Genomic DNA, 10,842 nt, shown 5'->3' with positions numbered 1-10,842 from the left:
GAACAAATGTGTGATTGAAAGCACAATAGTAGAGTAGACTAGTGCCAACCAGATTTGCCTTCAGAGTACAAACTGTTTGACTTTCATGTGCCTGACTGCTTGTGCTTGTAGACATGACTGACAAATCATCGCTGAAAAAAGGAATATTAAAATACAATATTGGACACAAAAATCAGCAAGGTAAACAGTCATTTTGGAGGAAGAAATGTCAAATCTGAGGTGCATTACATTATAATGTATGTAGAAAAGCATGTTGGAATATCAAAATCGCTGTCTGCTAGAATGTTGGAACTGCCAGTTGCTTGCTGTGTAATAAAGACCACCCGCTGTCTGACCTTCCCCATGGGTGGCATCACTCCCTGCCATGCAGTACGGTTCACCTTCTCCTGAGGTTCTTTGACTGTTAAGGAAGAAAGGTTCTCTTTGTTACCAGCTTTCATTTGTAATGAGGTTTACAACAACCAGTTGTTTGATGAAATTGTAATTGGTGCAGAAGCAACGTGATGCATCAGGGCAGTTTAGACCGTAGCAGTTAAGCAATGCCAAAATAAACCAACAAGTGGATCAATCAAATTACTTAAAACACTGCTTTTCCACTATATTAAAATTAATACATTTTACTGAATAATATATCCACAGACAGCTTTAATGAAAAGTACAAAGCATCTTTCAAAGCCTGGTTTTCACTCAGGCAATGAACAGAAAACATAAATTTGTACTCAGTATATATTCTGACTCAATGCCAAATCTGTCAGAAAGCGAGAGACTTGTGTGAATCACTCATTATGATAGGCCTTCTGTTTTTGCATTTCTCTGGGCAGACTTGAAATCATCTGTGATCAGAAGGCTACTAACGAAGTGTGATGCAGGTGCAAGCATCCATTTATTCTTGTTTGAAAGTTATTTCTTTCTGATAGATATACACCCGTACATGCACATTACTGTTGACATACAAGAATGCATGCTAGTCAACCCAGGGGCCTCGGGTCACACAGAACAATGGATGTTGTAAGGGTGTAGAAAAAAAGGAAGGTGACAGAGAGGGGATGGAGGAAGTGGGAGGGGGGAGCTAAAAGAGCTAGTGGATCATCAGAGATAAACCCACTGGGTGATAGGGTCTGCTGGCAACCCTGCTTAACATATCTGGAGCTCAGTGAATGCTTACCGTGAATTCTAGTTACTATATTCCAATATCCTTTTTAGGATTTGTGTTTATTTAATGGCAATACTACAGTGTAATTACCTGTTAGTGTTTTAAAACAGTCTCACATCAGGGGCAATTATTCAACATAATAACATACATCACATATACATACATCAGATCAAATACATCAGTATGCAAGATAAATATTTAAATATTTAAAACTCATAATGATCACATGGGTCACTTGTGCAGTCACCAAATAGAGGACGGGTGCATTATCAGCATTCAGCCCTATTAATAAGTTGTCTAGGGCATTTTTGTTTCTGTTTGCAGGTTAGCAGGTTCACTTTTCCAGGCTGGAGATTTTGTATTTAATAGCCTGGAGATTAATGAACCTGCCAAGGATGTTAGAAATGAAATAGTGCTGTGTTTGTTTGATATTTAGAGGTCAATTTCTTGGGGCATGTGTATTTTTAGACGATGCAAAAAATGTTCTACTGCAATCAACTGAGTTTGTCGTTTAGCAAAACTCCTCTTCAATAGAAATCGAACCTCTGGGAGACATTTACAAACTGAGGATCTGAATGGACTTATTTCTGTGGGCAATATTCATGCATGGCATGGCCTTTTCCTGGAGCAAGTATAGGGATCTGTTCTACTCTTTCACAAGGACACTGTGTCCTTCCATTTCCAGTCCAGAAATAAGATGATGTTGTGCTGTCTAGAATGCTTGTCCTGTGCACCCCCAACCCCTGTAAATGTTTGTTTTAGGAACAAGGCTTTTGATGAATACATGTTTTGGTTTTGTTATGTGTGGCCAGTCTAAGAGTGTTCATGGACTCTGCTCTGAGAACAAAGCATATTTTTCCCCAGGACAAAGATGTGAATCCAACTTTAGCATAACATAAGGCAGGCTGTACACATCTCTCTGTGTAACTAATCAGTGTGCATTAAACCTAATTCCCCCCACTGTTTACAGCTGAAAGTATAGGATGTTTATGTGAAATATCTATATGCAGGGAAATATAATTCCACAGACAATACCATTTGAATACCATTTAATTCCACCCAAAGCTGTAAGCAGGAATGGCAACTGAATGCTTTCAGAATGTACTGTATTTGTATATGTTGATCTGATTTTAAACTCATACTTAGGTTCATACTTATTTTTCATATTAAACTGTCCTCTTAAATAATTATTAATTATTGTATGACCCATTAATCTATTTTTGCATTGAAATAATATCCTACTGAAAAGTGACAGCAACGCAATCACAAGACTGAAATTTACTGGTAGTTTAGATCATTTGGTGAACTTGGAGGCAGGTTTAGACCCATAAGACCTTAACATCCAGCTATACTTTTCACATTAGGGCTCTCAGGTGGTGTGTTCAACTGAAGCGCTGGTTCTTGGTGCTGTGATGTCTCATTCTCTGGAATTGAATCCAGACCATGTTCATCACACACAGTCTCTACTTCACAGCAACAGCATGACGTTCTGTGCAAGAGTAATATTCAGATAAACTCATAATCTCATCAAATGAGGACGTCAGTGCATAATATTTCATCCCTATTAATACGTTTTCTGGGACATTGTTTATTTTGTATCTGTCTGGGGGCTAGCAGGATCACTTTTCCAGTCTGGAGATTTTGCATTTAAAAGCCTGGAGTTCAATTGAATTCTGACCATACAAGCACAGACAATGGGCAGCAGTCCCTGGGAGTGCCCGCATTGCATCACACAAGAGTTGGTCATTCGGTCGAATCGACACCCGCTTAATGACTTTGCAGCTCAGCTGGTAGACTGCAGCACACAAAGAACTGTCACACGTACTTCGGAGCTTAATGTTACAGCTAATAGCTCAAAATACTTCTCTGCTTTCAAGATTGACAATCACTGACTTACTCAGCATCTTTGTTGAGTCTTTTACACATTCAGGACAGCGAGATGACCATGCATTGTCCTTCAAAGAAAAAGAGACTTTCACCTGTTATTCTGAGCTCACTGCTACAAATGGAAGTCAATTTGCCAACATCACCAGTAAATCAGGGGCTGCGTGGACAGCATCATCGTGAGCAGAATTGCTCTCGCTTTGCTGTCTGCCCCCTCTGTTTACATTCAGCACAGGTGGCCCTTCATGGCAGCCCTTACCCACCCACCCCCGGCGCATTCGCAAACCAGCTGACTCATTTGGGCACAGCGGGACATCATGAATTATACAAACAAGCTGCAAGTTATAAATATTACAGCTATCTGCCATCTTCATGACAACCAATTATCATTCCCCGGAACTGTGAAGGACAGATGAGATCATTATGTGACACATGAGGTTTTGAACAGTGCCCAGCGGAGCAATGCGGCGAGCTCTGCGTCCACAAGGCAAGCAGGGCTGGCACGGACCACTCAAGGCATTCCGAAAAGCGACTGATCAGCAAGTGTACTGATTGGCACGGCATCATTAAAGAATAGCGTTTACATCTGGGGGAGGATCTCACTTCACATGCTCATGTGTAAGACGGTCGACTGTCCCAGGTGGTCCATAAATCTGAGATCAAAGCAATCCATTGAGATATTGGCTTTTTTATGTGAAATTTTTCCTGTTCCATTGCTAATGTATATGTAATTTAAGAGATAAGACTAACACTGCTTCACACTTTAAAAGGAAGAAGTACACTCTATTAGTACAAAAACTGCCTTGCTCCTCTAGTGACAACACTGTCTAAATTTGCTGTTGTTGTATACATCATGACTTTTTTTTTTGTAATTGTCTTACCCTCTGTGAAAAAAGCACACAAAAGCTGAATCATTGTTTCATAAAAAAGAGTGATATATTATTGATCTATGTATAACACTGGCTAGGTGAACAACACATATTTAACCACCAAGTTATGATGTCTGGACCATTTATGCTCTATTTGACACATTCTAAAGGTTCTATTGAAGCCCTTCTCAAAACGCAGCATAAAACAAAGTCTCCGCAACATGAATATTGCTATACCATGTATCCTGATCCTGCCAAATGGCTGGATCTGGTGTTGGTGGGCCAGTCAGGAGCAATCTTCCCTATGGTAACTAAACCCCGATGCACCAGTGCACTGATGGGGACACTATGCTGTAGGAGACTCCAAGGTCCTAATTATGGTCATTAAAGATCCCATGACACTTATCACAAAGAGTAGGTGTTCCCCTTGCCAAATTACCTTGCCAAATTATCAACCTGGTTTTCACAACCTGGCGCCTAATCACCCCCCAGTTTAATTGCCAAAAAATAAATCATTCCCTCTCCCTCTCCCTCTCCCTCTCCACCTCAGCTGATGTGTGGTGAGCATTCTGGTGCAAAATGGCTATGGTGTGTCACCCCTGTGGTGGTGGCTGAGATGAGTTTCCGCCTCATCATTGTAAAAAGCACTTTGAGGTTCAAGGAAAGAACTACACACACTGAACCTTTCCGCCTTTCATTTGTGCCTGTGTCTGTCAGAAATTTCAAATTCCTTTCCTTTTATTTTGGAGAATTACCTACACAGATTAATCCCCTATTCTGGTTGAACTCAGGCTCATAAATATTGTTCATTTTGACTCCAGAGAACTACTCGGGCAACAGGAGCTTCCTTACTCAGCTTCACACGGCTGAGCTAAATCTTACTGAAGAACTATTTGAAAAACTCTTACTCTGAAAAAATATGCATAGCTTCTCTCTGTGCAATTGACCAGAGTACCTGACATAAACAGGTGTTGATAATGAAACTATTATGCATTCATAAAAAAATCTTAACCAAAAACAATACTTAAATATGTTTTCCTACTGAAAACAGTTAAGTTGAAAAAACAAAGGGCAAATGAAAAGTGACAAAACATAGTCAACTGAATAATTACACTCTAATTACCATATATATAATATATAGGACTACGATTTATTAATCACAAAGAACAATACATGGAGAGTTTCCTTTTTCTGAAATTATCCAATGAATTATCCAAATCATAAAGCTATTTTATACTCAATTCTTCTCAAAGGCACCGGCCAACTCTACAGATCATAATCACACCACTGACATACCTAACTCCAAACCTAACCCAGGATTTAGCACATTCAAGTGATATCAATTTAGTTATAGTAAAACTGTAGCAGTTACTGAATATGTTCTGATTTGCATGCAACATAAAATGATATATCCACGGCTTACTGTCAGGATTCAATTTTTATTCTTCATCAAATGATGCTCCTGTAATGGTAACTTGAGTCATGTTATTTCTTCATTCAAATCAAATAAACTGTCTGCATTCATCCAAATTCTGAGGATTTGTTTAAGTGGAATGCTTAGATAATATTTGACAAGATTCTTCATTATTATTTAGTGTTATATTGATGTCCCCTCACGCCTTCATTGAAAGCGAACTAGAACAGGGACATCTGCAGCTGTACAATGATCCGCACATTTGGTCTGATATAATTACAAGGTCTGGTAATGGATTTTGCTCCAATTTACAGCAGATTTGCAGGCACATCCTGCTTGACAACTCCATGGTTATAGAATGTAATCACAATTGAAGGGTAAAAAATGTTAATAAAAATGTCATTCTGCCAGTCTTTCTTATAGTAGATTAATATATCAACATTTAACATAAAAAGCAATTTTTCCCAAATAAAAAGGATATATTTTATAAATCTGTAACATCTGTCTACAAAATTGTTAATAGCAAAATGTTTCACAGAAACTAGACATGATGTACTCTAAATCTATGTTATCTATGTTTTCATATATTTGCTCAAGTGACTTGGGCCTAGTTATTGTAGTCCATGTATATGAATGTCATGAGGAAAATTTGCTCACAGCATTATTTAACTTCATAAATAATCAGGGCTTCATGCATAGCTTTCAACTGGCAGGCATGGCAGCTCACAAAGGAAGTAAAACTCGAAGGGTTGTTCAGACTTTCATCATTCATCCAGTAATGTAGCAGTGTCTAATTTCTCTTTTAAAATATGATAAATTCAGCACCTGAGATGTATTCAGAGATTTTGAGACCAAGGCTCTTTTGTGTATATAAAGTTGATGCACCTGCCACTCAACAAAGTGTGAAAAGAAAATCAGGTCAATTAAAAAAACTAAATCCATAAATATGAATAGACAGTGAAGATTTGTTTAAATCAAAAGTCTAGTTCAAACTGCAGTCATTCTTTTTAATATGTACTTTTAGCAACAGTTACAAAATTTCTGTCATGATAAATGCAGTACTTAGAAAGGGGCAATATCACATGATATCATATCTACTATATTTAGATGTTTAAACTTTAAATCTCATATGATTCACTTGTCAGGCAAGTAATGTATATAATAAAACTTGTCTGCACATATTGGGAGCAGAATCCTGAATTTTTATGCTCCACAGATATATGTTGTCACAATGTAATGTAATGTAATACCCCAGTCTTCTGTACAGAAGTGAAAAAGCATATTTCAGTTAGAGATACTGCAAACACATCATTTGCAAATATTTCTGTCACATCTATTATTTGAAACGGAACAGAACAAAGCATGTAATAGCTCATGTACTGTATGTCATCTCAGCGGTTTGATTTGATTATGTTTAGGTTCATGAGAGTGTAAACACTCATAAATTCTAGTTCTTGTAACCACATTTTGTACACAAGCATGAGATTAAACAAATTAAACTAATTAACTGACAGACATATTCACAAGAGAGATCTGGTCCGAGTGATTGTGGGGTTTAAAAAACTCCCATCGAAAGCTTCTGGAAAAAAAAATGACTACTGAATCAATTTTTAATCAAAGTAAAAAATAAATTTAAAAAAACATGGAAAAAAAACATTTTTAAAACAAAAACCATTCAAAATGCACTTTCAAGTTTAGAGGAGAGACAATAGCATGGATTCAATTCTTGTCTCTTAAGATGATCATTTGGATTAACAATTAAATGGAAGATACTTTGCTTTGCTGATCTCTATAAGGCAGGGCTCAACCCTGTTCCTGATTATCTACAATCCTGTGGGTTTTCATTTCAGCCCTAATTTGGCACATCTTATTCTCTGAATTAACAACTCAATGCTGTCTATAGCTGTTGAATGAGCTGTGCTTTGTTAGGGTTGGTGCAAAAACCCACAGGACAGTAGATCTCCAGGAACTGGTTTGGGCAGCCCTGCTGTAAGGTCATAATTAATAAAATATTATTTACAGATCAACATTTAGGACAAATGTTGATTGAACCCAGGTCAATGAGTATGCCCCCAGTGGATTAAGTTGGTGCTTATACAGTAGTTTTGATTTGATTTGATTTGATTTGAGTATGTTGTTATCAGCTGCTTACCTTGTTCAAGCTGCTTACCATGTGCTCTCACAGAACAGGTGCAAACTCTGACTGAAGACAGACTGAAGGAACCCAGCCATGTAACTGATGGGGAGGGTAGCAAATGTTGAGCATCCACATATGTACCATTTGAATTCACAACAGGACAGACACTATAAGGAACTGGATACCTGTGTGATTCTATTTCAAAATTTTCAAGATGTTTGCCCAACTATTGCAAAGAAAACATGACTCTCTACTCAAAATATTTTTTACATTTCTATCCCAGGTTTTTTTTTTTTTTTTGGAGAACATTTCCCCTAAATCCAATGCTATATTGTTCCAATTTAAACTGAAAACCCAAGCTTCTATTTCAGCTTGGAAAGATTAAAGGTGATTTCTCACATATCATAAGCTGTGAATGCAAACTGGAATGCTTTTACTGTAAAAACTAAGCCAACTCAAGCGTGAATACATCTGTGTCCCAGTATAATGGCTATTTAAATAAAAACTAAAAATAGCAAAGGAGAGCTGGTAAAAGTTTATTGAAATAATTTTTGCAGAGCTTGTTTTATTGCTAACTTGTCCAGAGATGTCCTTTAGACCATACTGTGCCGTGTCAATCCTCGTGGCGATTTCTTGTTAAAAAGTTCTTCCTGAACAATGATGCCACTTTATAATCATCAGAAAAGAACTCTGTTAATAAGAAGACCATCTTACAAAACTGAATGGACTCCACCATTCCAATAACGGAACTGGCTGTTAAATCTTAGGAGCATTGCTACTTTGGAATGCTCGATTGCAAAGGTTAATAAGGCCAGACAAAGAAAAAATACAAACCTGGATGACAATGCTTCAGCTCATGAGGACATAATCTTTGGGGTTGTTTTCCTCATTCTGGTGAGATGGACATTAGAGGAAGGTTTTCTTGAATTTGTACATACGCAAAGGTGTCATACCTCAGTACATATAATGGTGTTTTTGTTACCAACTTACAAGAACTATGAAGATTGTACCAATATTTACATCTTGCAGAATGTGTACACATTATAAAACATTGTGCAAGGAGCTCCAAAAAAATGTAAACAGACCTCATCCCTTCAGAGTGAGCCCTGGGCCCTGCTTTATTTACTTGCACCACAGAAAATAAAGCATTTTACAGCTGGAGTGGTCTTAATCTGCTCGTGATCATTCACTGTGGTCTGGCAGTGGAGAGGGGGGTGCGGTGGGGGGCGGGGGTCATAAGTACAGAGCCTACTGGGACTCTCATTCTCCTTCACGTTTAATGAAGTGGCCTCTGCAGCACGATGGGAGAGGGCACTCGTTCGGACAGAGAGGGCAGCGGTGCCGAGGAGCCCTCCAAAAGCGCTCTACCCCAGTGCGCCTCAGTCAGGTGACTCCCTGTGCGCTGCCATGGCAACTGCCAGTACGCGCGGGGGGTCAGTCGGGTCCAAAGTCATAGGGCTGGGAGTGGGTGGGCAGGAAGGGGGGTTGAGGGTGCTCTGTCATCCCTGCCTGTCATCTGAACAGCCCTTCAGTTGGATTACTCAGTTTTGGAAAATTACGCTGCTGTTGCATAACCCAGTGCTCTCGCCAGCATCCAGTCTCGCAACGACATCTATCTTCACATACCGGGAGATAATTGCAGTTTGTGCTGCGTGAGATACATCCATTTGCTCATTGAATAGTCAGTGGTGGTGACCCCATATAAACTACAGACTGCTTATAACGAATGAGCAATTTCAATGCAAAAACGCAACTCTGTGGAGAACAAACAGTTCAAATAGCTGTTATGGAACCATCAGGACAAAAAACAGTAATCCTAAATTATCTAGTTCTGCTTACATGAAACGAAACACTCTCTCCTACTATGCCATCTTGCTCTAGTAATTGTGTTTCTTTTGGCTGTCATCCTTTATTTTTGTTTGTGTTTGTCAAGCTGGGTCAATGTGCTGTGCTGGACTGATTTGATGTGCATTTTTTGAATGTGGTGTTTATTTGTGTTGCTGTAAGCGAGCGTCACAAACAATGAATGTTAATAATAAATGCCATTTTACAATACATTTCCTTACAGTCTGAGATAAATGAGCAGCATTTTTCTCCTGTCTCCTCTTTATCTACTGCAATTTGCAGGCCCTTGAGTCATAATAACTCTTCCTGTGACATACTTCTAAAGTATGAGAACAATGAAAGGAGGATTTCAATATTTCCTATTTCAAATATCCCAAATTCAAATGTATTTTATGTATTGTGCAAGATATATATGTGTTCATGTTTGAGGGAACCAGAAAAGAAAACAATATATACAGTATTTTAAAAAGTCTAATAAGGGTTGATTGCACGTGGACAAATGAACATTGAGCTTTTAGTGTAATTGCAGTCACTGCTTGGCACCGGGAAATAAACCAGGTTTGGACAATAATTAAGAGTAGTACATACTGAATACAATGATAATGTGTTTTTGGATTTCAGTATTAATGAAACCTTGAATTAACAATGGGAACAACATACCCTCCCTCATACATACCACAAGACACAATTAAGCATACACTGTCAACAGAACCTAGACATGTTTTATGTGGGTAAAAAGTTGGCCCACTTGGCCCTCCTTAACTGAGTGCATTGTGTTGTAAATCAGGTTTTAATACTGAAATAAAATGGTTGTCTTTTTACCATGCATGAACCCAAGCAAGCAGTCATAAAACCTTAAGTGAAAGGCTTACTGTAGGATATTGCATAATGTATGTAGAATAGCATCCGAATAGGCTACTGTACTTGTTCTGCAAGACAATGCAGACACAAAGAAATTGCACATGCCTGAAACACTGCCAGTTAGCCTTGACAGTTCATCTTTTACAGTAGGGGCAGCTACAATTCTCAAGGACAACGGTTTACATTAGTGCTTTTGATATCTTTGAAAGCTCCACAGAAAGAATAATGCCTGTAAAGAAAACAAAAACAGCATCAAGCCGGTTTGGCATCCACATTACAAAGCAAGTAAATGGGACAGAAACGAGTCATTGTTGCAATGAGAGATCCCCCTCCCCCCATGCAGGACTGTTCTTTAGTTCATCAGCAAAATCAGAAAACACAAAGAGTTGTCTGTATTTGTTTTAAAACTTATTTCACCACACCACTGATGTTGGTATTTTGTACAAAACTTCAACAGCCTTTTTGTAGAAATATGATGGAAGAAAAACATATACAGAAGAAGACAATCTGCATTTAAATGTCACACTACAATGACATACTGTATGCAATTAGTTCTGTATAATCCCTATAAATTATTATTAAATGACAGCAGTAGTCTCATCACTGCTGGGCAAGCTGGTCACCGAGTCATTTTGCCTGGACCACAAGCAACCCAGGCACTGATCTTGTTTATATACTC

The sequence above is a fragment of the Anguilla rostrata genome, chromosome 11, assembly GCF_018555375.3.
Source record: "Anguilla rostrata isolate EN2019 chromosome 11, ASM1855537v3, whole genome shotgun sequence".
Taxonomy (NCBI): domain Eukaryota; kingdom Metazoa; phylum Chordata; class Actinopteri; order Anguilliformes; family Anguillidae; genus Anguilla; species Anguilla rostrata.
Note: the sequence above shows the minus strand (reverse complement) of the source record.